This window comes from Bombus vancouverensis, chromosome 15 (genome assembly GCF_051014615.1).
Source record: "Bombus vancouverensis nearcticus chromosome 15, iyBomVanc1_principal, whole genome shotgun sequence".
NCBI classification, from domain to species: Eukaryota; Metazoa; Arthropoda; class Insecta; order Hymenoptera; family Apidae; genus Bombus; species Bombus vancouverensis.
Genome location: NC_134925.1, coordinates 8985182 through 9011252, shown reverse-complemented (window position 1 = coordinate 9011252; position 26071 = coordinate 8985182). Strand labels below are relative to the sequence as shown.

General features: G+C 42.2%; 1 protein-coding gene and 1 long non-coding RNA gene across 2 annotated transcripts in view; one reads left to right on the top strand and one right to left on the bottom strand.

Annotated features, from left to right (window-relative positions):
• LOC117166247 (uncharacterized) overlaps positions 1 to 26071 on the bottom strand; it is a 185653-nt gene that overhangs the window by 77838 nt on the left and 81744 nt on the right. Inside the window, exon 3 of the long non-coding RNA XR_013060254.1 lies at positions 984 to 1056. This is a non-coding gene — a long non-coding RNA (uncharacterized LOC117166247). The remainder of the gene's footprint in view (positions 1 to 983; positions 1057 to 26071) is intronic.
• Positions 1 to 26071, top strand: part of cpx (synaptic transmission protein complexin) — a 326307-nt gene that overhangs the window by 233497 nt on the left and 66739 nt on the right. The gene's annotated exons all lie outside the window — the stretch shown is intronic.

Below are 26071 nucleotides of genomic sequence, written 5' to 3'. Positions count from 1 at the left end.
GCCTGTCAGCCCCGATTTACTCGCTCCCGCTAGCTCTTTTCTCCGAGAGAGGAGGAGAGAGCGACTCTCGCGAGCCAGCCCTGTCCCAAGTTTAATCCAACTCCTTGGATCGCTGATGAACAGACCGGGGATTTCGCTGCAGCATTTAGCTCTGGCGAGCAGTATGTCTCGCGAATTGAATTTACCATGGGCAATAAGTTAAATGACGCGTATACACAAGCTCGCCGAAGTACTCCAACACTTGTAAACACTTACGTAGGTATTATTATGTCTTGTCCGAAACGTTTTGAAATTTCATTAGATGTCCGACTACTCCGATTATATTGCTAACGTTTGAAATAAATCTGGAAATACGTATACGGACATCTAATGGGTATAATAATCTAACGATACGAATATGTAAATAACTAAAGATGTAATTAAAAATGCGATAGACATAAACAACGATAGCGTTCAAAATTATTAATATAATTGGTGAGATTTTTATTACGACGTTGAGACCCCAAGACCCCAAACGACGATTAATAATTTCCTAGATTCTCAGGTTCATCTTCTATTTCTCTAAGTGCACTAAGTATACATTTTCGGATTTGTTTCGTCTCGTCACGTCGCCAGTGCGATTTTAAAACGTTTGACGTAATACGAATATAAGAGTTTTCTATGGTAAATGTTCAAATGTGTATTTTCGCGAGTTAGCGTGAGGGAAGATAGAGGAAAATTGTTATTAGCCGAGATTACGTACGGAAACTAGCAAGACGATACGAAAATCGGCGAAAGCAATAAAATTTTGTATGCGCTATTACGAGTGAAACGGTAGAAATTATTATTTCGTTATTAAATCGTACTAAACGGACTCAGGATAGTGTTTGACACCTGGCGAGAAACAGCCAACGCAAATAATAATTCGCTGAATTCCGGGCGAGACATTTAAAGCTCGTATTGAGCGTGTACTGCGACAACTTGAAATTCAATTAGAAACTTACTTCGATGGTGAAACAGTGTAGCTAGGTGTGTTATCCCCGGTTTCTGAACTTCGGTCAATTGTAATTGAGAAATCTGAAATAGAAAATTATTATTAAAATATCTATTCTTTGAAATTTGAAGAAAATCGGATGTACAATCTCATAAGATATTTCGTTTCAAGACAACATTTTTTCCTAGTGAATTTTCCACATCGTATTTTAAAAGCATGCCTGTCGTAATACCAAATTATCAAGACTGTCGAGGTATTGCTCGTTTTCACAGTTGTACCCCTGATTTTTATAAAATTTCGTCAACTTCAAAATTATTTTTGAGACGCTTATATCTTTGTAACAAATTATCTCCATCTCCGATCGTGTCGCATTAAAATACCCTCGATCAGAAAATGACTTAAAATTAGTAAAAGTACACCTTAGAGTACTATATGAAAATTATTCTCTAACACAGAGCACTTTAAATAATTCCAGTAAACGCGATCCACTGTAAACGCAATAATTAATACACAACGATGAAGAACAGATCTGGCGATAAGACAGTAGATAGGGAGAACGGAATAGGAAGGCAAGTAGAACGAGACGCGAATAGTCAGCCTCGGCTGCGTCGGCTGCAACTTTCGCCGATTCAGCGTGGATCGAGCAACAACGTTTCACGAGAAGACAGAGGAGGTCGGTTGTAATTGGTAGCTGATGTCGCGGCATCGAACGAAAACCGGAGACGTTTTGTCCCTGATTGAGCGAGTCGCGCCTTCGTGCTCGTTCATTGTGCATAATTTCTCGCGTATTGTCGCCCATCAGCTGCCATTGTCTCGTGGCCGACAACTAGAGCCGCCGATTGCTTTGTAGTCGAGGTGACAATCGAGAATACAGCCTGTTCTCCGTTTCCATCGTTCGGGTAAAGTGGCGCGATTGTTGCTTTATGTGTCTCTGTTGATAATTGTCTCTCCTTTCGTTTCCAGTTGATCCGCTCGAAGGATCTACGACGCGGCGCGGCCAAATCTCGCGTAGGCAGAGTAAAGAGTTAGTTCGAGTGAAGAAGCAGCGGCTCGAGTTTCCTTTCTCGCGCTTCTTCGCCTTATTAAATTAAAATCCGTTCCCTAGAAAGGTGTCTGAGAAGATTCTCCATGGTTGCGAAAGCCAGTGGATTTGGCAAATGATGTCACGTGTGATCTCGTATCAGGGAGCTACCGTCGAAATCCAATTGAGAGGCGCGGGCAGAAGCAGGTCGATCGTTGATATCACGCTAGCTGGGAATTTCCTGAGAAAGATCGCGCTCTTCCACAGCGGAATTCGAACGAACGGGCCGGTCGGTTGCGTGAATCTAACTACGTTTCCGGTTACCATTGAATTTCCTAGCCGTTGAATAGCTGCCACTGAATTTCCAAGCTCGTGGGCCGCAGCTAACAATGGGAATGCGGATACGGAGTTGCTTATCCGCCCCACTGGGAGATCCATTTACTTGGACCTGACGGTCAGCTTCCATTCCTCGCTCAACTATTCAACACGGATTTCTCTGCTAAGAAAACGGCCAGCGTGTTCGTTTTCGACTCTTAAACGAGAAATCACCGCCGTTCTCGCGCATACGGCCACGTGTAAGTTAAAGGATTACGAGGTTTTATCCGCTTTGCGGCGAGCTGGCCCGCGAGCTCGTAGCAGTTTGCATTGGAAACGGGACGAGCGAAAGGGAATAGCCGCAATCCTCGATTTTTTATTTCTATTCGCCTTTGTTTCGATACAGCGCGGTATATTTCCACAGCGATTAATCTACTCTTCGCTTGTTTCAATGTATATAACTCTTGTTAATCTTGTTTAACGATCACTCTGTATATCTACTCTAATTTGTTTTCGTTGGCGGTACAAAATGTCACACTCATTACGTTAATATGCCAGTTTGTTAGCTATCGCGGCGAAACAAATAGATCACTGCGCCTCGTATAATTCATCTTTCTAATGTCCTTGATGTTCTGAAACAATTAGCGATCGTACAATTTCTCTACGCGAGTCTCTAGACTCGGTACGGCCACGTATTTTCAGTTTACAGATCCAGCCATCGAATAATCCATCCCCGACGTCTCAAGATCGAATCTTGCAATTTCCATCAGAACCTAAAGCCAACGACATCAAAGCCGATGCTTCGAACCCCGGATACAACGCGTTCGTCAGTCCATCTGGTCTCATGGACAAAAACAATCTCCATGGAAGAATTCCTCGAGTGTTGGTTCGTTTCCATCGATCGACCAAGACACGAATGGAAAAAAGGGAGCACCTGGCCTCTCCGTCGTTACACGTTCCTCGGTCTATCGAAGAATTCGTTCCGCGATTCAATTTCTCTCCTCTGTTCGAGAGATCTTGGAAAAAGAAGTTCCCCCTGTTCGACTCCAATTTCTTCTCATCGATCGTCGCCTCGCATTCACAGAATTATAGTCTAAAGAGACAACTTCGCACAGAGCAGGGACGCCTGGACGCCGCGATTATCCAGCCGGAGGTAGAAACGAGTCGTGATTTCAAGGAAAACGAGATGGTTGAAGTAACGGGCGGAAACGTCAGGGCTGATGTGGCAACGATTCGCTCTACTTAGAGCAGAGAGACTCGTCGCGATCCACGTTGTTCTCGCCACGTTGTCCCGGTTCGATCGAGTTTAAGAGCACTTGGCGACTTTCGATTCTCCGAGTCGACCGACCGCAACCCACGAAACACGTACGCAACTGTAGCTAATCCTGCCAATTTCTACCGAGTGCTCCTTAATCGACTTTGCTATTTACTTTTCTCGTTTTATCGACCTCTTCGAGTTTAATCATCCTCGACGACAGGAAAGGGCGTTCGAAAATAATTGCATCTTGACGCTATTCTAAATCAGTTTACCATGTATGTGTCGTTCTAGTTCATTGGTTTCTCTTCTTGTCCCACTTACGAGTACCTTTGACGATTTCTCATTGGGGTACAATAACTCTCTGACTCACACAGCACCGAAGCTGCAACAATTTTCATCGAACACAACGTCACGGTGCTCCCTCATCCTCGTCTATCTAACCTTTTCTCGTTCCATCGTACGAATACATTCTGCGAGAAACTTCTACCGACATAGACGAGATGCAACAAAAACAGCTTTAAACAGACTTTAAACAAAATCCAGTCCGACGAGTTCCGAAGAATTCCTCATTGGTTCCAGCAGCGTCAAAGACGCGGAGTCAGGTACACGGACGAATTAACCCCACCGCGTTCCTCGGATTTTAAGCGAATCTTTAACATAAGATAAATTCGTCGTGCACTTAGGAAAACGTCTACCATAATAAAATCAAAATTGCATATACGAACAACGATTTCGCCACATTTTCTATCAACTTGGCATACTTCTTAACATTAGAGGAATACGCTCGAAAATGACGAAAAGAACACAGCTGAGTCAACAACCGGGCTATTTCGAAGACTAAAGCTCAAGATGCAGGAGATGGTAAATCGAACCTTTCGCCGGACAAACTTCGGTTCCTTCTGCTACTTCATCGTGTTGCGTTCGTCCTGTTTGCTCTCCGAGCTGCAGGCCGAGGCTTTAACAAGCCGCAACTCGTAAGAAGCAAAGTGGATGACAAAAAAAGGAGTCTAGCGAGTTCCAGGCAGATAATATTTCACGGCCAGTCTGACTCTGACGGACGAGAGGGAAGATATGGAATTTTCGTTGAGCAGCCAGTGATGCGTGCGAATGCTCTCCGTGCGGTTAGGTCTATGGCCTATCGCGTTTCCGCAGGAATGAACGAAACCGCCTTAACGCGACCGTAACGAAATGTCGCACGCGCGAACACGCCGCCAGATACGCCACGCCGGAGACATATTTACCCTAGCTACGGGGTAATACGTTAAGCGGCCTTCCACGCTAGTAAATGTAGCGACGTCGAGAGCGTCGCGACGATCCGTCCACGTTAAACGCTCCACCAGCGGATTGTATCGGTTCGAGTGTGAAGGATTCGTTATTGTGCTTGCGAGTCTGGCATCGAGAAGATAAGCGACGCGCCCCGCAACGGACGCACTCTTCGGGTAGTTGCTCGAAAGACGCGCACGCTTTTTCTCTTCTCCTCTTCCGTCGCAAGTGACGCGAAAGATTGGCGTCGATAGCGTGCAACATCTTCGAGTCTCTTTGAACGACAGACGAACATACGGGAGGAAGCTTGGGGATGGACAAATGGAAACGTGGTCGTGTGTACGCGAATTAATCTCGACTTAACGTCGTCGTTATACTGCGGAATTTTATGCAATTTCCTATTTTTCGTAACACGGCCAAAGATAATGGAATTTACGTAGAGATTTGTTTCAGCCATTAAATATTACTGCAAGCACTTCGCTTGGAATGTTTTGCGTGTCACGCGCACTTTCTGGTTTTTTGTGTCTTTAAATATGCCATCATGTGGCTCGTTTCCTGTAGTATTAGATTGTCCGAAATTTCGTTTTAGAAGGAAATAATAGAAGCGCAATGTTTTTTGTTTTATATTAGTTTATTGAATTATTTAGAAATAGGACGAAATGGATCACATCTAATTCGATAAAACAATATAAAACAGAAATTGTTGTTCATCTATTATGAATCCTTATGAAACGAAAGAAACTTTTCGGATAAGCTAATAGATAGAACAGTAGAATACTTCCAAATTACGTTTTAATTTTGTTGATGGAGTTCGACTGACATACTTCATTTATATGAAACAAGGAAGTGTTTAATACTTAATACTTATGAAGGGGAGTATATGTACGAGTATACAATGGCTGCAAAAAGTATTTGTACGTGGCCTTATTTTCCAGTGAAGCGCTTTTTAGTCGACCTTATATTTCATTTTCACAGTATCAATATTTTGTAGTCATATGAAAGCCCTAGCGAATGACATAAAATTTCATCTAACTTAATTGAAGCTAATTAATTAATATATAGATACTGCAACAACTACAACGGTGAATAAATACTCTTGTAGCCACTGTATCTTAACCATACAATTAAATCCTATTTTTATACGTAACGTTATCATACGTGAAAATAAGATTTTTGTTATAACCAGAGACTTAGACGAACAGGCCGTTGGTTCGCGATCTAATCGAATCGAAAGCTTGTATCCAGTTACTGTCGTCTATGCTGGCAGCTAGACCAAACATCGCAATCATCCCTCGCGCTTAATCAACGCTGTCGTGCTCGAGTAACAGGCACAGCGTTATATAGACGCAAGTGGCTAGTAATTCTAGACGCATCTTGGTGATAGAGAAATAGTGGTACAGGTTCTTCGAAAAAATAGGTCAAATAGATAAGCAACGTGTTTCCACGGAATTTCCATTGGCCGACTCGAACGCATCTTTGCCGTCGTCAAATTTCCATCGCACAGATTTTGCACAGATTCTACGAGTAGAAGTGATAGAACGCGGTAACAGGTCAGCCAGTTTGTCTGCGTTTCGAAAAAGGTCGAAAGCCAATCGCGAAGCGGCTCGATTACGGCGGTTCACTTTGTAGCGCGACGAAACATGCAAATCAGCCCTTGTTATGGAAATTCTCGCGTTGCACAAGGCTCGCCCCTCTTCTACTCCCACGAAATCATTATTCCAGCCTTGGACCAGACAGTTTTTCACGAGAATCGCGGCGATCGATCAAACTCGTGAAACCGTCTCGCTGCCAAGATGGAATAACGTTCGAAAGGCATATTAATTCGTAAGTGGGACGCTTTCCCCGCTGATGGCTCGTGGATCGTTCTTCTGGTACATCGTTACCATGTTTCCTCCGCTTTTTACTCGATGGGATCCACTCGACCATTTTTCACCGGATTCCGAATAGAACTGATGCGGGACAGCTATGCTGACAGAACCAGCAACCAGGAGTAGGTCGGCTGAACGAGAAGAGGGGACCTGCCACGCTGGATCTTCCCCGAGGCAAACTATGGAAAGGGGGAACGCACATGTACGCTACGCTACAGAAAGAAAGCCTACACGCTTACTTATCTTTCTACGAAGTTCATTCGAATTCCTGAATTATGGAATGTAATTCCTAATAGAGATATTAATTCCTCAAGTTGGATACGCGTGTATAGAAATCGAACCGCGATGATTTTATTCGTCATAGTCGTTATAGCTGCGTAGAATGGAGCATGAAGACTACACAGTGGAAGAACACGATAAATCATATTTTCCAGTTTTTCTAAGACTGCAGTTTTAATTATTTGCTACGAAGAAGATAATTACCATGTACTTATTTTTCTGTGATCTTCACATTGTGAGATATTCACGTTGATTTTTATAAGAAAATGTACGATAATAATCTTTTATAATCGCGAAACATTGTAGGATCGTTTTGTCAATCGACAAGCTCTTTGTCTGCAAATCTTTCATTTATGAATTACAAGTTTCATTAAGAAAATTCGCTTAGATCGATAGGACAGTTCGCGACGTTAATACAAACAATGATGTTCAATTAGCAAATATACATAGTAGTATATGTAGTAAATGGTAGAGCAAATAATTGTTACGTCTTTTAACAATTTTCAATTGCATAAAAAGGTAGCAAAAAAGCCATTCGCGATTGTTAATTCATCGCTAATTTCCATGCTCCTTTTCAAATTCAAACACTGTTGCTACACATCGTCCAACATGTCTGGATACTTTAATTAACGGAAGTGTACACGGTGGAACGAACATTTCCGAATGAAGTTTTACGTTTCGTTCGTAATTCATCGGACAATGGAACTATTCGTTTTCGAATCTGGTTGTCGCGCGTCGTTTTGAAATTCTAATTACACGGAGAACGCGCATTGGCCCGTATCTAACTACCTCGTGGAATTAAGCGTATCTTGTCGTGCGCTTACATTTGAGTAATTAGCGAGATTGCGGCGCAACTGCGCTACACGTAAGTATTCCTGGTCTGCGTACCTTTGGACGATGCAATCACGGCGTATCGTTTGTTAAGGGGAACTGCGGCTATGTTTGTGCACTGCTAGACGCTACGTATATTTTCGTGCGTAAGCATTACGGCACATTTACCCGTTCTATACGGAACGTGATAATTGGTTCAAATTCTCGAGGAATTATTTGATCGATTAGGATTTTATCTTTTTCTTTTTTACAAAAATGTCTAAAGGCTAAAAACAATTCGTTGCCACGCTGCTTCTCGAATTTCTACGATCGAATGTCACTGTTGTTTCGACGAGTAGAGAGACTTTTGATGTTTCAAGAAAATCTATTAAACTTGAGAAAATTACAACGATAGAACAGTACGATTTCTTCTCCGTAAGTTTCCCAATATGTTACAATTTATGCAGACAAAATATGCAGATTTTTATGCGTTGCACGTCGAATGATCGATGCCCATTTTCAAAGTTGATTCTAATCCTATCATATAGAAACCTTTCTCGACAAATCTCCTGGGTGGGAAAATTTTCGAAATCGAAAATGAGCGAGAAAAGCGGTGTCAAGCTGGCAAACTATAGGATAGGAATTGTGATATCGCTTGAGCCAACTGGTGGCCCAGTGTTTCCAATGCATATGCAAAAGAACCGGCTGTTTCCTTTTTTTCCCCTCTTTCAATGCGCCGCCCGTGCATATTCATGAGCCGCATCCGTAAAAATCCTGTGTAATATCAAGCTTGCATCCGGGCATCACGCGACGAAATTTTGCGAATTTAATGACCGATGTAAATCCCTGAGAACTCCAGAAAATCTATGGCACCGTTATATTAGAAAATATGAAGGTTCAGAACGTGGCGTGGGTCAGAAACTCGCAATTTCCCTGTTTTCTAATATATTAACCCTTGTAATGGATTCAAGATGTTTAACCCTTGAAGGCTATAGCGGCTGAAATTTCATCCGGTGCGATGTTTTATTAGAACGATACCATCGCTCTATCACCATTATTTTTAATCCCTGCAGACAATAATTTCTCTCTTCTTCATCTGATACTGAATAATTACGAAACATCAAACTCCGCTTGTTTATAACTTCGTTAATTCTTTTACATAAATAGGATACACCGCGAATTACCTTCACCCTTTTCACGATCTTTAAACTTTCATTTTCTTTCCATGGGATTTATGTATATCTCTTTAACCAAGTAGAATGCTTCGGTCTGCAATGTTGGAATGTGTACCGCTTCTTTCATTTATATTTCTTGCGTATCATATTATTTCTTCAACTGTGATTTTCGCAATATTCCCGGCTCCATCTAACCAGCCGTGACGTATCTGATAAATAGAGAAATAGGACCAACATACTCTAAATGGAGAAGGTAATCGAGAGAGGGAGAGTGCAATTACAGCAAGATAACGCGTGTACGAGACTTCACGCGGCATGTTAGCACGCTCCTGGAACCTTGCTCGCAATCACACACACACACACATAGACACACAGACACACCCTTAGTCAGAATACCCACATGGCAATTCGATTTAATACAGGAAACGCCTGCGCCAAGTCAAAAGTAAATATTAGCATCGCGTACAATTTAATAAAGTATATCCACCGCAAACGCGATTTGATTTGGAATATGAAATTCTGTTCAAACCTAGCGTTTGCATTGTTTCTAGGCCAATGAAACGATACCTCTGACGTAACTACAATTGTATGACCATAAACGCCTCCAGGAAGAGCGCATCGATTACTCTCGCCAACCCGAGCAAACATTTTGCATAATCGCAATTAACATAATTCTGCTGGCCGGAAGATCGCGTTTCAAGACGAATCGCGAACCACTCGGCTACTTAATCCTCCCGCAGATAAAAGCTCCAGTGTTTTATCCAGTATTCGCTGCGAAAATCGTCTCTCGTAACCGGTAGCCGACTGTTTCATTGTATTCGTTAATTCCACTGGTTGCACTTTTGAACGAATCTCTTCCTTTTTTATATATCTTTTTTTTTTATTTTTATATTTTCCTGGATAGTTTGTACGTTACATTTCATAGGAAAAGTGGAGTAAAATATGAAAGATAGCTAAATATACGCGTCGCGTTGAAACGTTAATAAGAAGCGTTAAAACCGTTTTGACGAGCAATATTTTCCGTGGTGGATAAATCTCGAAAAGCATTCACGAGTGACTGTAACAGCTTCTTTTCTAGAAGCATATTTCCGCGATGTTTTTACAGTAGAGGGAAAATCAAGTGTACAAAGCGTATCGTTCGATCGAAATACGGGATCTGTGTCTCTTGGAATTTTTCACCGAAGTCTTCGTATTACTTTCTTCGTTTAACTATCCACGGATACATGTACATTTCTATGAGATCGTTAGATCGTGGACTTCTATGCGATTACGAGAAATTGAAAAGTGGAAAAACATAGGAAATCGGCATAGCGCGGAAATGTGTTATATATAAAGTAATGCAAAGATTACCACCTGCTGTAACATTTAATAAATAAAACGAATTTCTACTTACATTCTATTCTATTCCATTGCTTGATTCGCCTCTGCGAAGATACCAGTTTTCGCGGATATCCGCGGTGTAAGGATTACCGAGAAGCAAACTTACATTAGCCAATTCGCATTAGCATCGCGCAACGGGAATTGAATAGATGCAGCAAACAGAGAATCCTTTAGGAAGCTGCGAAGCGTGTCCAGGTCCCCCAATTCCGGGGGTGCCGTGAAATGTCTCCGCAAGGAGGGTGAAAAGTTCAGTGGGTCAGAGAATGGGGAAACACGGTGGCCCCTCAACGAGCCGTGTAACGAAGCCAGAATCCACGAGCCCCCTCGGTTTGCAGAATGCGTGATAAACACGAGGATTTTGGCGCACGGAAGACCGTGCGAGGCAACGTAACGGCAATTAACGATCGCGTAGACTCGGTTGGACGCGTTTCTTGCTGGCCGTCGATCGAATTAAGAGCAAAGCATAGCTCCAAGCCTCGCTCAGAGAGCGCCGGTTCCAGAGGGAGAGCCATGAAAATGCGATAAAAAATACGACGGTCCCTGGACGCCGTATATTTCCCGCGGCAGGACGTTTTTAGGCTGAGACACGCAGTCGCAGCGCGAACGATGACGTCGAATATGCAGAAAAGTTCGGTTACACAGTCGATTCTAGCGGTAATTCTGTGGACACGAAATTGAAAAAAGTGGTCTAAAGGTAGACAGACGGCTGCGCTTTATATACGCGGCGAGAATTTAGGTCGTTGGGTGATTGTCTCGCGTCTGTAAAAAGAGACACGTTGCTTTCACAGAGAGATCAAAATTACCGATAACGTCACCTGCCTGGATAAACTTTAGGGACGTTTCGTAATTCATCGAATACGATGAAGGCTAAATATCGTGATCTGGTTCGTTACACGTTTAACGAATATATGTTGCCACGCCACAGTGGCAAGTAATAGATGATGAAACAAACGTTAACGCGGTTATCAAAAATGATTTAAACAACTGTTGAAACGTGCGACAGCCACGCCCAGAAATGGGTGCTTGTGCATGTAGAGCGCAACAATTCGCGAGATTTCGCAGCGAACATCAGAGTCCAGTTTCCGGGCGACGCGACGATCGTGCCGCAATTGGCGATCGATTTGGCTGCTCGATGGCTGCTGCTCGATTTGCCGCATCTCGAATAAAATATAATCTTTGACTAGGGCGGTGGGATGCGAGTGGAAAACGCGTGTTAAAGCATCGTCTCGATGAGTTTCGCGCGAGCTGCTGGCTCGTTCGAGAGAACGAAGCCCCACCAAAGCCAGCCCGTGTCACCATCGACATCCGCAGTGCCGTAGCTGGCGTCCGGCCAAAATCCTGCACATGCAACCCCTCCGCGGCCTGGTCTGCTGCTTAGTAAATCGGGGTTACCCGGGATTCTAGCCGCGCGTCTTTATCGCGGGGATTTTCGACCGCTCGTCCATTGGGAAGCACGAAGCTCGATGATTATTAGACGGGGATTTCTCTTAAACCGGCACTGATATCCAGGAAATTTTCCCAACGGCGGCTCGTAAAGACACGGAGAGGAGCGAGCAAGATATTTTTCCAGGCGAAATACCGACCTGTTTCACGCCTTTACGGTTGTTTCGTGCAATCATCTGACAATTTATAGCTTAAAGATCTACGATTCCTCGGTAGGTTATTGCCGTAATTGAAATAAACGACGTCGAACGGAGATTCAGAAGCCGTTACATGGAATCAATGGTCGTGAAAAGAAGCGACAGATGAAAAGGGAATGATCGAGATTATACAATCGCTCGTGAAAGTGTTTCAAGACTCACTCAGTATATATATATACACATAACGTAATAGTATTTGGAAAGTATCGTATGTATTGTACTATATGGAACGTTTCAAAGTTTCGTTAATACTGTGATGAGACACGAATATCGTGGTTATATCAGTAAAATTCGAAACGTAACTGAAAATGTATAGGGCATTACGTATAGAATTGAGATTTAGCTGTACATGTAAGCGTGCATACACATATCCGCTCATAACTATTGGTAATTTGAGATTAATTTCAGAGATGATTAGGAAATTATTGAAACCTTCAACGATTCTCGTCTCGTTTGAAATTTTATATAAAGCTGAGTAGGAATCGTAGAATTTTAAAGCGAATAAATAATTCGTACATTGGAAATTACAATAGAAATCTAATTTTCGCCGACAACATTAAACTCCCAGCTTATATCCATTAACGTTTTTCAGTCATTGTTTCAACTGTTTAACAGTGCAATAAAACGAAGAGTTTGTAATGAACAATTTAGAGAATAATTACTCGGCGTACGTGTGTGTAACAGGCGTACTTACAATTAAATTGAATCTCACATAAAATCACACGTGCCAAAGCTATCAAATTGCGATCGATACAGAAGCCAGAGCACGCGTGGATGTCTCGATCGCTGAAATTAGATTTTGAAAACGTTATCATTTTCATCTCAAACGAGATCGGTCTTACATAGCTTGCGAATCTATTTCGTGCGCCCGCTAAAGTTTCTTCCACCGAGTTTTTGTGCCTAATTCCAAGGGATTCGATAGAATTAGGGATCCGATGGTTACACCACAAGCTTTCCTTCTTCGGGCGAAAGGATTTCCCCCAAGATTTACGATGCAGTCCGATGAAAACTATTTATCTTGTAATGGCCGACCACGATAACGTCCCGAAGAGCGGCGTTTATGTCCAGATGCCGGCCGTCTCCTGTCAATTTTTATCTTTATCTCCGACACTTTTTTCTCATCCTTCTGCCGTGTCAATGGCGAAGAAAGATTACATTGTTTACCGTACGGAAAAATGGACACGCATCCACGCGTTGTCGATTTATCACTCGTCGTTTATCGATTTCAACTAGATTCCGTGTAACAGTAACTACTAGAGAACACGTGTGCAAATAGGAAACTACCGTCACACCCAGTTTCCGGTGAATTCCATATCTTCCATTTTGCGCATCAAAGTTTCACGTCGTTTAACCGGCGCCTCTCCTTTCAAACGCTTTCCAATTTCATTTCATGGATAGAACCACGTGAATCAAGTTTGCGAATATTTAACAAACCAATGTGGTTTGCCTGACCCGAAAAACGCGTAAGATCGTGATACTCGTTTGAAGTAAACTCGACGCGATCCGAGTTTATAAATTCGATGAATTTTAACCACTTTCGAACTTTGGTTTCCTGGAAAATTCTTGCAAGGTCGACGTGCATTTTTTAGAATTTTTATGCAATTTCAGATTTTTCAGAAGAGAACTGAAGAAATGGAATCCACGTGGCGTGTAATTTAAAATTAAATTAAATTTAAAAAAACTTAGGATCGATATATTCCATTGATATAACTATATTTTATACAACTTCGCACGTGTTATTGCATTCTGTGGAATTTTTGTCATCTTTAGGATTATAAAAATATTTACAAAATTCACATCTTTGTTGTTAACTGTATAAAGAATACCCATTCGATGCGTTAATCTTTCTCATGCGTAATGTATTAGGTCTTTCGAAAAGTTTCTTTCGTTTTATAAGGAAATAATGGATGCACAATGTTCCGTTTTATATCGTTTTATCGAATTACGTATGATCCATTTTGTCCTATCAAAATAAAGTTTCCAAAGTTCGACAGATTAGGTTTCAAGTTTGTACAAAGATGCGTTGTTGTAAAAGACGTGTCCGTAAAAGAAAGACACTTTCCGGACAACCTAATATCTTCGAAAGGCTTAAATTATGGCATCTCGAAATGCGTCGTTACATAAGTTTCAGAGAACAGGTCGATCGAACGAGAAGGCAGATCGCGAAACTGGACAAGGAAAGTGCGCAAAAGGAAAACACGTTCGCCGACATTCCCGTTTCCTGGCTCCATAATTACTCCAGTAATTCGTGCCACGTGCACGCCGCTAGGTGAACGCAAAGCATTCGAGCAACGACAACGATTATACGAAAAAGAGGAAAAAGAGCACGGGGTAAATTGAATATTTCTTGCAGCTTTGGCGAAACCACCTCGACTACCAACATTTTCCTAACGTAATTAGCGTTCTGTGTTTTCTCGTTCACTCTTAGTTTCTATTTGCCAGCGAATTCAAAATCTATCGCAACCTGCTGACACAAATAATGCACTGGTTCGTGAAATTTGAATATTTAATGTAAAAACCAGTTATGAATATATTACGCGTGTTATCCTACGAATAATTCAAATTTTACCAATACCATTATGATACTCGTGTCTCATTACAATATTAATAAAATCCCAAAACGCTTGTATAACGTAATAATAGTAATCGCATAATGTATCGATCACGTAATATATTATTTTCGCGAGTCACGATGGTAATAATAATATCTTTTCGAAAAATATATTTCTACGGTGTATACGTAAGAAAGGGACGTGATATTTGTCGCTGAAATTCGAATACCACGAGCGAGAACACGCATCCTTTCTCACACTTCCTGTTGTTACTTCTTGTTGTCGCAGGACCAACAAGGCTGCAGGGCTTGGCACTGTTATCACGTCTCACTAACGACTTTTTCTTGCGAATTTTCTTGCCTCGCCCGCCTTCCTCCCCCACGCCATTTCCATATCTTCCGGTGGCATCTCTGGCATTCGTCTTGTCTTTTCTCGCCTATCCTCGCATGGACAATCACAATCTGTTCGATTGTCGCGATATCCATTCCTCGTGTCTATTACGTACATATTTCTGCGTGACCTGAGTCTCATAAAAATATGCGTTTGCATAAACTTGCGCAGTCCACTTTATCATTTATTAATCACTAAAGCTGAACCGACTGATGCTAGCTGTGCCAGTGTTACTACTGTAAAGTCATTCCTTCGATCACGAGTCATCGACGGAACTTTTCTTTCCTTAATGTAGTTTACAGTAGATGGAAAATTGGACGTTGACTTCGAAAGTTCGTTTCATCGAGTTCTCGAAATGGCTGCAATTTTCGACGAGAGCCAATTAGACCTCCCTAATCTAGATCATCGCACCCTTTGCCGTATTCTGTCTAAGCTTGTACAGTCCTCGGAACGGTCCCTTCTGATCCCAGTTATCGTGTTAGAACGGTGAATCCTTCTGCGAGGAAGTCATATGGAAATTCACGATAACCTCGGGAAATTAATCTCGTTAAACTTGCATAACGATCATCCTCCAAATTTATTTGACAATTGTGGCCGGATTCGATGACTCGCGCGTCGTCTTACGAACCTTTACAATGTTCCATCTTCGCTTTTTCAGAACTGTAAAACCATCCCAAAATTTGTCATTTTCATCGAGGATTCAAAAGAAGCCATGTTGGTCAATTGAACTTCGTCAATTGAAAGATAGAGAAACAAATACTTTTTAACGTTAGAATCTACGATTATACAATATGTCATGGAAGCAAGCTAATTTTTTTTAAAGAGAATTTTATGCATTTATAGAAAATGCATTTATAGAATGCATACAATATGAGAAAATAAATAAAATATCCAAAGCACTGTCTATATCACTTCGTAGGTGAAACAATCTTCCACCGAGCTTCTACTTTCCAAATTACGCTCTTTGAAATGTGAATTTGCACAAAAATCCGCAATCTACTAACGATGCATGTAACAAATAAAATGAAAAATTTTGAGAAAAGTGGAGTCGATCAGTTCGACTAGAATTGATAATTATTGGATGGTTTTAAAGATAATTCAAAAGTTAGCAACGAAAGGAAAGTAAGTTGCTTTGCCTTGCGTTCTTTCGAAACATATACGAGACAACCTGTGACCCGATTTGCGCGCGTTTCAAAAACGCAACCGCAAAAGTCGTGAACACCAGATTTCGGTCCCGCGAACGTAATTAGAAATTTGTGCCGTGGCTAATTCATTCCGGGATAATTACTCGCTGCCGGACGTGACGTGTCGTAATTTCTGCCACACAACGACGTTACACTTTTCCTCTGACATCGATCACCCGGGTCGCCAACGTCGTCACCGTAGCCACCGTTTCCTGAATATCACGGCCGACGTTCCACAGTAACATTTTTTATTCCTTTACCAGCCACTTACGGCTTATCGAAAAATCTAACGTTTTAACGTCGTTGGCAAAACAGTATGCAACAAATTGTAGTTAGAATATCTAGATCCAAACACGTATACCACTATTCACACTACTGTGTAGTTTGACAGCTTGCAAATTATTGCAAATATATGAAATACACCTCAAACGAGGCTCTTTAACCGAATAAATAACGAGGCTACGCTCTATACTTGGCGAATGAGACAGATGGAAATGAAGCAGCTGAGGATCAAAATTTCTATATGAAATTCTACGCTGTCTCGCTCGACGAGAATTCTCAATGTTTCTCTTTAACTCTTTTCGGTATTCAACTAAGACATGATCTACGTTTAATAAACAAGGCAGATAGAAATAAACGTTTCAGCTAAGATTCAACATTTCTTGGATGTACGAGATTCACCACTGTCCCACTTAAAAATAATCTCTTTTACTAACGAATTTTTAATGTTTCCCTTTAACACTTTTTAGTATCCAACTAAGAGACGACGCTGTATTTTACAGTCTTATCACAGTCCTAGTCCAATAAGCGAGACAAATAGAAAGTTGCAGCTAAAACTCCAAGTTTCCTAGAAATTAGAGGTTCGACACTCTCTCGCTGAGAGAAATTTATTTTACTAACGAATTTTGGATGCTTCTCCTGAATTGTCTTTAGTATTCAACTAAGAGAAGTACTTGTTCCAACGTTTCGTTACTTGACAGAGATTCCTAATAAAAAGCGCTACGGAGTTTTCGAACAACGCGATATATCGATAAAAGGATGAAAAGCGTCGAAATTTTCCCTCTGCGCTTGAGTCATCGTGTCGAGGCACGCCATGATATAAAACACGATAACTTGGCGTTGTAAATCGAAGAAGAGATCTTATCGTAAGTCAAATATTACACCGTGTGCTGGCTTGTCAGACTTCTCGACTATCCTTCATTTCTCTACAACGAGCTACAGGAGCTTTCTCGGCTTCTTAACGACGATGCAATTCATCGTAAATTATCATCGGCGATTTTACAGTCTTCTCGTTGCAACGATTTCGACGAGTTACACGAGGCAGTTTACGCTGAGCGTAAATCAGCCACGCGTTTCGGCCGAATAAAAGCTGCTAACGGTCGATTATTCGCCGGCTTCCAGCCATAAACTTTCGCCGCTAATTTACGTATCCTAACGGGCATTTATTGACCCTTCGCCTCTTTCCCTCTACCTGTTCAGGTACCGGTAGCTCGATTATACAGCGCGAATTATGATCGTATCTCGAGCATCGGACGGACTTGCGGCGAGTGGCTGGAAACGATAAAACCGGGCTGCCAAGTCTACCTCCACGCTATAAACTTTATCTCGCGCGTAATGCGAGAAAAACGTAAACGCGAATAAAATCGGGGATCTGCGAAAGGATGAGCGAAAGAGTCAGACGTAAGACATAAATTTGTCCTGATTTTATACATACGTACGTCGCGTGTATTGCAAGAAATTTGAAAACAAGTCGAATTTTATATATTAGGTCGTCCCAAAAGATTATTATTTTTATTTTATTATTATTTTATCGAATTACGTATGATCCATTTTGTTCTATCAAGATAGAGATCACAACGTTCGACAGATTAGGTTTCACGTTTGTTTAAAGATGCGTCGTTGTAAAACACGTGTCTGTAAGAGAAAGACGCTTTTCGAACAACCTAATATATGCTATAATCGTTTGATTTAATCGTTTGATATGCCCGTGATCGGCAAATACTCGATAATTTGTCTATTTTAGCTAGAGTGACCTTTACGCATTCTAACTACGAAATCTCGTAGTAAAATGTATATTTCAGTGGAGGTACTTGGTCCATTTTATTTATCGTTGCTTGCATCGAACAAAAATTTCGTTTCAAGTTCTTTTTCAGTCGATTTTAGCGAAAAGGTGTATTTCAAGAACTAACTTCTCCTTCCAGTTAATTTACAAGCAATCGGGAAACGATGCTTCTACTTCGACGGTTCGGTCAGCCAACAATCGGAGAAAATCATCGTGATTCTTCTCGGTCGTGGAGCAGGAACGCGCTCCTTACTCGTTTCATTGAAATAGTCCGCCATGATCCAGCAGACCGGCAACTTAAAATCGAGCACGAAGAGCGTTTTAGCGAGTTGTAACGTATAACGTCGATTTAAGGCCACTTTCATTGACTTGCCAGCGAACACCTTTTCGGCGACATATTGCAAAGAAAAGAGGTTCAGCAGGAAGTAGTAAAGTGATTGCGAGAGGAACGGGTAGAAGAACTCCGGAGGTGGACGCGCCTGGTTTATGATCACGGATATATTCCATTTTCGTCTTCTGGCCACTTTATCCGTCTCGTGGAAGGCCGGCTAAAGTACGTTTGATTGTAAGCTGCCCGCTGTGGTTTAAGACTGATTTACAGTAAAATGGTGGTGGCGTGGTTCGCGCGCACGTGAGTGGACTTCGAGGATTCAGTTGCCGAGCGTTAAGCTGCTGTTAGTTCCACGACGGGCTTCCCTCGTTCCTCGTTCCAGCTCCTACAGTTTTGCTCTTGGTTTATCCATCTGCTTTTGGTATGGGAAGGCGGACACGGCGTCTTTCCAGCTTCTCTAAATATCCGCGAGCTTTATCTCTTCCACTCTCGTTGCTCGCTGCAGTCCGGCGATTCTTCTCTTTCGCCCATTCAGAGGCCGTTGCTTTGCTTACTTGTTCGCTTCGCTCCTTGTGCTCGTCTGCCTCAAAATTTCCCTCCTTCCATTCGCCGACCGTACGTACAATTTCTCCGCCAGCCGCCGACTTCCCCTTATTTACCGTTCCACCTTGATTCCTCCGTCTGTTGCTTTTCTCCTTTTGCCCACGCCTTTTAAACACTCCCTTTGTCCGTTGTTCCTTGCCGTCCGTGGCTCCTCCTTCGATTCCCCGATAAAAGAGTTCCCATCGGGTGTATGTAAGCGCCAGGAAACCAGCTTCTTTCTCCGCCGCTTTCACCCGTTCTTTTTTCTCCCCGCAGCTCCTCGCGCTCTGCTAGCTTGCTGCTTTCTCGTTTTTCTTCGCGTCCTCGATTCAACCGCACACCGCCACTAAATCGATCCGGCGGCAGCGAGAGAAATGACAAGCCGCGAGATGGAAAAACGCGAGAGCGGAGAAGTTAAAAGGAGAAAAGCACGTGCAAGAAGGAAAGCGACGTGGAAGTAGAAAGGGAGCATCGGTAGCGCGACTCCGACGAGAAAAAGAAAGGCCGTGGCAATTAGGCGGACGATTCAGCCCTCCTTAAGGGGATCATCCCGGCACAATGTAGTCGGAGAACCGGTCGATCGGTGCCTCGGCGTGAAATTAAATGACCGCCGCTATTTAGACCCGGATAGAACAAATTGCTTCTACGGACACCCACGGACACCCAGTCGACAGTCAATCGTATATCGGTGATTGGATTATTACATGGCGTTTAATTCGCACTTGCGTGTCCTGTAACCGACTTACACACCATTGTCTAGGGTCTTTTACGATGTAACTCGTATTTTTGCTTTTTATTTATTACGGTTTTCATGTTCCTACAAATATTTGCCGTTTCTACATTCAGCGCTCTAGTAACCAGTTTCATGTTATTAAAGCTATACTTTTACACGATTTAGGAACGAAATATGCGCTGTTGGTATTTGTCTATTCTTGAGCATTTCGCAAAATGTTACGTTGGTTTTAAAAATTAAATACAAAACTTGTCACTCACTTTTCCCATATGATACACCGTTTTTCGTTTCAACTAACGATAAGCTATATTCGAATATCCTGATTTAAAGGGACAAGCGACATGAAACTCAGAAATTCGACGAATACAAACCTACCACATTTTTTCCGCGTGATTTCCATTTTATAGATACGTATTTCACCCTGTTTTTCTCGTAGCTACGTAAATATCCACGATGCAGTTTTGAACATTGAAGCAATAAGAGACTTTAGCAGCCGCCTTTTATAACACAGCCTCGGAAACTAGTTTGTACGGTTTCGATTCTGAAAATAATCGTAGTAAAAGTCCAACGACAGTGGAAGTTAGATCGAATTCTTTTGACGGAAGTCGCAAGGGACGTGAGGCGATCACAGGGAAACAGTGAGCCGCATCAGGACTCGATTTAACGGAAATGCAAACTAATGGGATTCTTTCGGCAAGACGCGTGTGTCTTTATAGGAGCGTTTCGTATCCGAGTAACTGAATTGCCACGTATACGTTCTCATAGTAGTTGCAGAGCTTCGCTGCACAATAGTAAGCGCTAGACGCCTTATCTACTACCATGCGTTCCAGTTAAACTCTTCTCGTTCTAGTGTCGCGTAGATCGTCGTTTCCAGTTAATTCGCCGATATTAATGCCGCTGAACGCGCAACCTTACGTTTCATAAAAAAGTACAAAGACTATCGGAATACTTAAAAAGAGGCAAAAAGAATCGGAATACTTAGAACGAGACAAAGATCATTTGTTCGCGCGCAGACTGCTTAATTTCGTCTTTGTCGCCTAATCTTTATTACTGTTGACAATTTGGATCTTAATTGGCGAAATAACGCTATGGGAACACTAAATTTACACTTAGAATTTATATTAAAATAGTTATATATTTGTTTGATAAACGATTTCAAAGATATTCATCGATACACACTTGCGCGAGTCTCATCTTCTTCCATATCAGACTGTTAAGTGAACAGCTGCGTACACACATACTTCCACACACTCATATTCACACACATGTATCACTACTACGCGGTCAATCTAGTCTAGCACATAAAATTATACATATCTCAATACAATTACCATGATATTTTTTGTATGCTCCGTTGCCAGAGAATTCGAGCAGTAAATACAACCGCAAGGTTTCACCTGTACTTAGAAGGTTTAACGCGAATGGGGTTAGGTCTATTAACTTGACGTCCGTTTCTGCTTCAATTTAATTGCATCAAAGAGACGAGACAATCCCTTATTCGAGATTCAATGGCATTCAAAGTGATTCTACGCGTGTTACGTCGCACGAGCAACGTGATCCTTCGCTACTTTTAGTCGACTGTACGAGTCGTTAGATACATACGCTACTAGTCGCTGACATCCGGACACTTTCGTCGATCCGTAGCTACGGTATGTGAATCTTTCCAGGTAGACAAATTAATGGTAAATCGGTAGTAAGAAGCTACATTTACTATCATCTTGTGCAATCACCAAACTATAACTCGAAGATACTTACTTACTGAAAATCGTAGCGATAGTATATCTTAATATGTACTTACGTACACTACATATATGTAGGAATGTTATACTATTAGTTTGCACTCACACGAAATCGAATATAATAGCCCGTTTCACGTAATCGTCACTCACTACTTCTACCACACAACAACACAACGATCTTCACACGACAACGATAAATTCAACTCTGACTCTCTCAACTCTCGTTACAATGTTTTCCATGCTCTCTTTTTTCCTTAACATACCTTGAAAACGCTCACAACACTCCTCGACAACGTTAACGTATCTTGACAATGCTAATAAACGATTACCCCTCACGCCACGTCCTTCCCCGATGTCACACTATCCCACATATATTTACTATTCAAATATCACTGCTTGTATTAACATTTGGGATCTTTCTATCCGTTCGGAAGAATCTTCTTATCTTGTATGTTGCTCTTAATTTCATTTTAAGATATATCTTTCTAACTACCGATTGACGCAAGAAAATCAAGAAAAACGGATGCGTCGTATCTTTCCCTTGTAGTCTCCAGTCGCGTCAAGGAGACACGAACAAACTAGTCTCCGTTTCAAGCTTAATACAACTTTCAATCCGACTCTATTCTACTTAGCATAATAAGCATTATCAAAAATACCGATTACTACAAGATCAGTCGCATCACTGATGCTTTTACCAAACTCCTCTACGATCTTCAGCCTCGTATTAAGACACCTGCCAGCAATTGACGTATAAATCACTCATTTACATCGCGTTTTCCTTTGTAAGTTCCCTTCAATTGCACGAAAGAAATGCTCTCTCCCTTTCGAATTTAATACGACAGTTTTTAGACTGATTCTACTTGACGAATCAATTTCATGTTTCGTAAATCTATCCCTGTTAAACCCACAGGCCTCATCTGTCACCGAATGCCCTGTATATTGGTATGGAGAATCAAGAATTCGTAAAAGCAGCTCGTAGGCGGAAAGTTGGAAGGTTTTCCCGATCGGAAGGCAGAGTAAGTGAGAGAAGACGAAACGATAGAGCCGGAAGCATGAGAAAAGAAAAGGGCATCCCGATCGTCTCAATTCAGTCGTGTCGGCGGCTATAAAGTTGTTCTTGAAGTATTCCCATATCACCGGCCGTTGGTATGCCAATATACCGGTGCCTGGGCTTTGTCGCCCCTTCTCATTCCTGGAGCCACGCAGTCCCTTCGCCAACGTATTCCCTCATCGACCCGCTCTCGTCGTAGACCGTCTCCCAGGAAGCCATCGCATACCCGGTTTCGCACGTGGTGGTATGTCTGCATACCATCGAGATAATGATTGGCAGCAGGACTGCCTGGAGTCCGACCAGGACGACGACAATCCTCGACAATTCGTGCCGGCCTAGCCAACCCTCTAGCCTCCAGACGATATTAAACCGAATTACTGAGGAGTCTTCGGATCCCCGTGATTCTCCGTGATCAGGCTGGTACTGCGAGAAGCGAAGCAAAAATGCGATCCGAAACGTGATCGAGTGTGGCATCGTTTTTAGATCAGGCGAGTAACACCGTAGGTTGTAACGCCAAGCCTCAAATATACTCGTATTCCGTAAATTTCGTCTCTTGATACTGATTCGAAAGATTTGTGTCGGTCTTCTTATCGATTAGCTACATAGAAAAGTACTTTTAACGTCGTATGGACGTTCTTGAATATTTCCGACGACGAAAACGTACGATTAGCTTGAACTTCCCAAACAGGCTGAAATTTCATTGCACGTAACGTAATTGTTGATATTTTTCAGCTATAGAAAAACTGATAGCAGAAAGGCGAAGACTCTTAACGATGAAGAAGCGATTACTTCAATTTTGTGTCGGATACTTCTCGCGGTATTGCTGACAGTTATCTGTTCCGCTGTCTGTATTATATCAATTCGCTGGTCTTGTCGAATACAATCTTTAGTTTTGTACAACTATGGTATTTTTCTTAACACTTGTGTTCCAACACAACTTTCCCTCGCGCGTCTCTTTCTTCGCACGATTTTGCGATTCGCGTCGCGGTCTCGAGCGCAATGTCGTCACGTTAATGAGATAATTTCGCGTGGCCGGAGATATTAAACCGTTTCGGTAATTGCGGACGTTAATAACGATAGACGTGTTGATGGAACACACGAGCAATCCGTGTTTCGGCATACTAAGCGGCGCAGACGTGATGAACTCGTCCACCACTGTAAATACTCGGACCTAATCAACGCAAGATGGCCGGATGGGAATTACAGACGAATTTCGTGGTAAATATTTGTCACGACCGACAAAAGTCCCGAAGGACGCTTGTTTCGAGATTTCAATCAGCCTGCATGCGGCCATCCAAGAGTCTCTATTACCGAACTAATTATCACTAATTAGCATTGGTTTAACCGGTAAGACCCCCATGACCGTACAAGCACAAGCTCGTTATCGACTCGTCTCCTTGTCCACGATCGAACTTTGCGCGTATAACGCTCGTCGAAACATCTGCGAAGCTGCATAATTTTATTCGCAAAATTTCAAGGAAAATATCTTGGTTGGTAGGTTGGCAATTATTCGAAACCTTACCCACTCTGTCGCTTAGGATAAATACTAAATACCACGAAAACATTGCGCGAGTTGTAGTATGAAGCAGATTCGGAACGATTCTATGCCAGCCACGTGCAAGAAACTAACGCAAATGCTGTTAATGGCGAATAGTCGAACATTGATAACGCGATTAACTCTCACGTTGGAAATATTATTCCTCGTTTTTCTATCTTCCCTTTAGAGAATTATCGTATGAAGAATTATTATAAATTTAACAGACGCAAGGAACTTAAGAAAACAGAAACCGTAGCTACGACGTGGCATCTTTACGAACCAGATATCGCAGCGTGTTCTCGCGTACTCGGTTTCCTTAACAAGTGCAATTTCCAAATTCCAGCTTTCTGCGAATCGCGTTCAAAATCCGACGTACATCAGAAACTGGTAAATTTATAATCTCGGAACTTTACGTACGAGTTGATGTATCTTTTCAGAAGTTTTTCGAGGGCTTAAAGAAAAAACAGGTAAATTAGCAAAGTTTAAACTTTCCTTCTTCCGCTACTGCGCCTCGTCCTGGCAATTTACAAAGCGATTTTTTTTTCGAATGAAAGAGACCTAGTAAATGACACAGAACACGACCGATAATTCGACAGACAGATTCGAAGTCAAATCGCTCGATTTCGAGGATCCTTTGACAGCGTGGCCCAATCAGTCGAGGAAAATTGATCGCTCGAGCGCTGGGATGCGCTACCTGTGTAGTTTCAATTCACGAAACGCAATGGAAACCGATATGTTTCGAACTTGCAGTCGTAGCTGTGAGCTGGGCTAACGAGCTGCCTCGCAGCGAGCGGCTTGCGTGATCCCTGTCGTGGATTTGCGTGCAGGTACGTGCGTAGGGAATTCTTCGAGCCAACGAAATTCCAAGACGCCGGCCAGTGAGGTCGTTTTACCTGCTTCGTTTAGTCGTTTGTACTTGCATATTTTACGCTATCGGAAATACCAGGTGTTTTTGCGGGATATCAATCTCGTTGTCAGCGTTGCCTCGGAAGAGCAGGATGAAGGCCAAAGACGATATCGATACCGTTGATCACAATATCCACAGCCCTTTTCTCCGCACGGTTTCGATATCCAAATACTATTCGGTATCACGAGGAACAAATGGATTTATAGAATTTCTAACAAATATTTGAAAGACTGTATGTACGCTCATTTTTCTTGTTTTCTTCTTTTTTATCGAACCAAGGAAATTGGATCTTGCGACTGCTATCATTCCGAAAAGCTGCGCTTCATATTCGATTCAACGACGGGTCCGATGGCATTAATATTCATGACGAGCGTATATTTTTTTAATCACTTTCGATATTCATTGCGCGCCTGCAGCTATCGCGTTTTTCAACGAAATTACCTTTTCTCCTTCCTTTCAATCGATAAATTTATTTTTGCTCTACCCTCGCCCTTTCTTTTTTTTCTCCCCCTCAAACCAGTCCATTTTGCCGAGATTCGACACACATAGACAGACAGATAGATAGATAGATAGATAGATAGATAGATAGATAGATAGATAGATAAAGAGAGAAAGTGGAAGGAGGAGCAGTAGATTTTTTTTCAAATGTTCGATCCACTGGAAGCGGCAAGGATCGACCAGGGGCCATAGTGCAATTACGCGGTCGGTCAATCGAAAAATTCGTCGCGTTAAACGCACCTGGGCGAAAGGATCTCTCTGGAGAGAGCGTATCGATTTCGCGTCCGCCTTTAGCCAGCCAAGAATTTAACGTCGTTTTATTCATTAAATCAGTACCACGCCGCTGGCGAAACAACTACCGGTTCTTTTTCCAAACCAATGGGCAACGAATCTAAAGAGATTCGCCTCGCTTATATCGTGCTGAATTTACGAGGCAAAACGGTGTCCAACCTTGGGTATCGTGCCAATGAAATGTGCACAGGGGTCGCGAAAGTTGAGCGGCGACAAGTCAAGTCGAACGGAC